Below are 5,424 nucleotides of genomic sequence, written 5' to 3'. Positions count from 1 at the left end.
TGATTATGCTGAAATTTATTTGTTCTATTGTTGATGGGCATTTGGTAGTTCCTTTAGAGGCTGGGGGTAGTGATTACAAATAGTGCTGCTATGAACATTTAACATGTATTTCAGTTGGAATTGGAGTGGAATGGAGTTGCTGGATAATAGTATATGCACATTTTCAACTTTAACAGACACTGTCAAAAAGTCTTATAAAATGCTTTACCAATTTCCACTTGTACCAATAGTCTATAAGAGTTCTAGTTTTTCCAAAGCCTAACACTACTTTCTGTTTTTTCATCCAGCTGGTAGGTTTATAATAGTACCATATTGTGGTTTTACTTTGTTTTTCCTACTGAGTAATTAAATGAGCACTTCTTTTTTTAAAGGATGTATCAATATTGATTTATTAGTCATGAAAAATGTTAGCAATAGGGGAAACTGTGCTATCTTTGCAACTTCTCTGTAAATCTAAAATTATTCTAAAATATAAAGATTATTTTATTTTTTTATTTTTAGATATATTTTATTGATTATGCTACTACAATGTTCCCAACCTTTTTCTCTCCTTTATCCCTCCTCCACCATGCAGCCCCCATCCTCCAGCATTTCCCCCCCTTAGTTCATGTCCATGGGTTGTACATATTAAGTTCTTTGGCTTCTCTATTTCCTATACTATTCTTAACCTCCCCCCATCTATTTTATGCCTACCAATAATGCTTCTTATTCCTATACCTTTCCTCTCCCATCCTCCCCCTGCCACTCCCCACTGATAACCCTCCATGTGATCTCCATTTCTGTGATTCTCTTCCTGTTCTAGTTGTTTGTTTAGTTTTGTTTTTGTTTTTTAGGTTTGATCATTGATAATTATAAGTTTGTTGTTATTTTATTGTTCATAGTTTTTTATCTTTTTCTATTCCTTAGATAAGTTCCTTTAACATTTCATATAATAAGGGGTTGATAATGATAAACTCCATTAACTTGACCTTTTCTGGGACGCACTTTATCTCCCCTTCCGTTCTAAATGAAAGCTTTGCTGGATAGAGCAATCTTGGATGTACATCCTTGCCTTTCATGACTTGGAATACTGCTTTCCAGCCCCTTCTTGCCTGCAAGCTTTCTCTTGAGAAATCAGCTGATAGTCTGATGGGACCTGTTTTGTAGATAACTGTCTCCTTTTCTCTTGCTGATTTTAAGATTCTCTCTTCATCTTTAATCTTGGGTAATATAATTATTATGTGACTTGGTGTGTGCTTCCTTGGGTCCAACTTTTTTGGGACTCTCTGAGCTTCCTGGACTTCCTGGAAGTCTGTTTCCTTTGCCAGATTGAGGAAGTTCTCCTTCCTTATTTGTTCAAATAAGTTTTCAATTTCTTGCTCTTCCTCTTCTCCTGGCACCCCTACAGATCACTTAAAGTTGTGCACTTTAAGTTGAAGCACTTAAAATTGTCCCAGGGGTTCCTAAGCCTCTCTTCATTTTTTTTTTAATTCTTGTTTCTTCATTCTGTCCTGGTTGGATATGTATTTCTTACTTTTGTTTTAAATTGTTGATTTGAGTCCAGGTTTCTGTTCCTTCACTGTTCGTTCCCTGTATATTTTCCTTTATTTCACTTTGCATATCCTTCATGTCTTCCTTCATTTTGTGACTGAGCTTAATCAATTCTGTGAGCATCTTGACTATCAGTGTTTTAAATTCTGCACCAGATAGTTTGTCTATCTCTTCGTCACTTAGCTCTTTTTTGGAGTTTTGATCTGTTCTTTCATTTGGGCCACATTTCTTTATCTTGGCATACCTGTTATGTTGTAAGGGGTGGAGCCTTAGGTATTTGCCAGGGCGGGACAACCCTCTTTGCTGCATAACGGCACTCTCTGTGGGAGAGGTGTTAGTGAGGGAATAATGCTGCTGGCTGGCTCCCCTCTAGCCCCACTTTCCAACCAATTCTTCTATGAGACTGTGAGTTTCTCCCACCTTCACAATCCCCTCAGTATTTTACAGAGGTATTGACTGTAGTTTCCTGATCTGCCAGCCCCGCCTTGCCTTCATGGTCTGCTGCCTTGCCACAGGTCCTCTCTGCCAGGCTGCCCCTCTCCACCCCTACTACTGGTCTAGATGAATGTTTAACTCCTTGGTTGTCAGAGTTCCATGCAGTTTGATATTCTGGCAGTTCTGGTTGTTTATTGTTTTTAAATTGGTTGTTATCCTTCTTTTTGTTGTGTGAGGAAGTGAAGCGTTTCTACCTATACCTCCATCTTGGCCAGAAGTTTAGATAAGCACTTCCTGTGTGCAGTAAGCATACAATAAGGTTATTTGGATATTTCCTTATATGGAATGCCTGTAAAAACCTTTCTTTCTTTTTTCTATTGTATTTTATGACCCTTTCTTATTGATTTATAGGAATTATTTTAAATGGTTTGGATATAAATATTTTGTTAGATGTATGAATTATAAATATCATTTTTTTCCTTTTTTTTCTTTTGTGGATTGACCTTTAATTCTCAGTGCTCTGAATGAATATACATTCTTAATTTTATATAATCCAATTTATCATTTTAATTTTATAGCTATTATTCATCATGCCTTGTTTCAGAAATATTTGCCTATTTGTATATAAAGTTATTGTGCTCTGTTTGCCACTACGAGCTTTAGAGTGTCACCTTTTATATTTAGGTCTGTATCCCACTGAGGTCAATTTTTATATAAGAGTCAAGATTTACTTTTTTCCAGTGGATTACAGTTGACTTAGTACTATTTATTAAGAAGACTATCCTTCTTCCAGTATACTGTATTGTGATAAATCAGATAAATATATTAATGCCATATATTATACATAAATATATGTGCATACATGTGTAAATACACATGTGCATACATATACATACTCATATATGTGTATGTATATGTACACATATGTGTGCCCACACATGTGGGTATGTATATATACACATATTTAAAATAATGAATTCTGTAATCTTCTGTTGGTTAGTTGTCTATCTATACCAGTCACATAGTCTTAACTACTATATAATATAACAGCTGGTAGAAAAATCATCTAGCTTTGTTCTTCTTCAAATATGCCTTGGTTGTGATTGACCTCTACTTTTTTTTCTTTTTTTTTAAAGATTTTATCTATTTATTTTTTAGAGAGGGAAGGGAGGGAGAAAGAGAGATAGAGCAAAACATCAATGTGCGGTTGCTGGGGGCCGTGGCCTGCAACCCAGGCATGTGCCCTGACTGGGAATAGAACCTGCAACACTTTGGTTCACAGCCCACGCTCGATCCACTGAGCTATGCCAGCCAGGGCTTCTACTTTTCTATACAAATTTTAGAATCATATTTTGAATTTCAATTTAAAAATCCTACAAGGATATTAGTTAGTATGCATTGAATAAAAATAGTATTTAATTAATTTACTGTTAATACTTTCAATGAATGAACATGATTACACTTTCATTATTTATTTAATTTATCTCATGTTTTATAATTTTCAGTATATAGACTTGGTTAATTTTTAAGCTTATTTTTGATTCCTATTGGATCCCATCAAATAGCCCTTTATGAACTGAATTTTGATGTTGTTGTAAAAAGCAAGTAAACAAATCAATAATCTATGATCTAGGTACAAGAATTGAATTTTAGTTACAGCTTTGCTCCCAAATTGCAAGCAAGTAAAATGTATTTGTCCTCAACTATATAACTAATCAAATCTGAAATCTTACCTAGATCTTTTTTTTGATTTTGAATCTACAAGTGGAAAGTTTATATAAAACTTGGAAGATGCATACAGGTTGTTTTCTGAAGTACAGAAGTGTTGAAACGACCTCTTATTCTAAAAGAAGGGCTATATTAGGTGCATGTCACTCCAGGTCATCCAGGTCACCTTATTCATTCTGAACATGGCAGAAGTAGATGGATGCCAGAGTTCAACAGTAAAATAACATGTAGTTTCAATGGTCTCATTACCTCCTTGTTCGCCAGGTCCACACCTGACAGACAGTGGACATGGCCTTATGGAAGTATATTATTTAGTAATGTATTATTACTGAAGTGTATTACAAGATTCAACTTTACCACGGAGGAGGCATTTGTTGGTTAAATGTATTAAGAGAATTATTTTTGCTGTGAAACAAAGGTTTTAAGCTAAAGATCGAGGTTAGGATATAGTTTAATTTGTCAGTTTTACTTTTTGATACCATTTTATCTGCAATGTGGAACTTCCTCTAAACCACTCTGAGAAAAATACTCTTTAATAATAAAACTGGAAAACAAATATCTTCACAAGTGATGAGACTAAATGCACATAATCATTTTGTGTTGTTTTAAGTAATGCGCTTTACAGTGGTACGTTTGAGCAGTTATTGAGATTCCCAGAGCTGATAAATAGTGACATAGTCACATGCTACTTTTTGAAATCCCCGCCACGCCTCCATGTGGACATGACCTGCATGGTGGTTATCAGAAGCATGACTCACGCAGCAAAACCAGGCTGTGCAACTGCCAGGTGATCCACCAGGATGACTTTTTCAAGCGCCCGGACCAAGACGCAGTTGGGCAGCTTCAAGCAGTGGCAGCTGCTGGAGTCCCCGAACACGGAGGCCAAGCTGAGCACCATGCAGGCCTGGGGGAGCAGCTCCTGGACCATACCCACAGGGTCAGCATCCAACTGGCACCTCGGACACCCACGCCCTCATTTAGGAGGGCTTACTGCTGTACCGCTACACACCCCGTGGACTACACAGCCGACTGTACTTCCTAACCGTCTGCTACAAAGAGTGCAAGCAGAGGAGGAGTACTCAAAATTACAAGGTCCCCTTTTCTCTCCATGCTGCCGCCCCCCCCCCACCACCCCAGCCTCTTGACAGCCACATGTGGCCCATGTACCAGAAGTATAAGCCAATGGCCTGAAAGTAGCGCACCTGGATGGCTTGAAGTTCTGTGAGCAGCTCTTCCACCAAGAACACCATCATAACTTGCTCCTGAACCACTCCTGGTATGGCAGCGGGTGGGATGGCCCAGCCCTGGACTCTGGTGGGTGACTGGGCGGGGGTGGGGGATCGGGGTGGAGGAACACATATGATACGGCCACAGTATGGCCAGGATGGCAGGTCCCAGCAGGACACTGTATGACCAGTTCCCTTTGTGGACGTTTATACATATGAGAGTGGAGACCCACTCACAGCTCAGCATCTCAGGGTCCTGGGATCCCACCCTGACGGGTATCTGTAACCTCATAGCAGCTGAAGCATTAAACTAGATCCTCTTTTTTAAAAAACAAACAAACAAACCACCCCCAAAACCCATACTAGAATTGGGCATGTGATCCAATACTAGTCAATGGAATATAAGGAGATATTTATCAGGGGACCTTCTGGAATGTTTTACCTCCCTATAAATGTATAGAGACAGAAGCTAGCCACTCACCTACCCTTTCTTCACATCTTAAAA

At 38.3% G+C, this 5,424-nt stretch overlaps 1 pseudogene; it reads left to right on the top strand.

Moving 5' to 3' along the window:
- The first annotated feature begins 4,375 nt into the window (after nucleotides 1-4,375).
- LOC123824483 lies at nucleotides 4,376-5,015 on the top strand (annotated as a pseudogene).
- Nucleotides 5,016-5,424: the final 409 nt, after the last annotated feature.

This window comes from Phyllostomus hastatus, unplaced genomic scaffold, assembly GCF_019186645.2.
Source record: "Phyllostomus hastatus isolate PE091 unplaced genomic scaffold, TTU_PhHast_1.1 phas_contig_1, whole genome shotgun sequence".
Classification (NCBI taxonomy): Eukaryota; Metazoa; Chordata; class Mammalia; order Chiroptera; family Phyllostomidae; genus Phyllostomus; species Phyllostomus hastatus.
The sequence above is the reverse complement of the archived record's forward strand: the minus strand, read 5'-3'. Positions and strand labels throughout refer to the sequence as shown.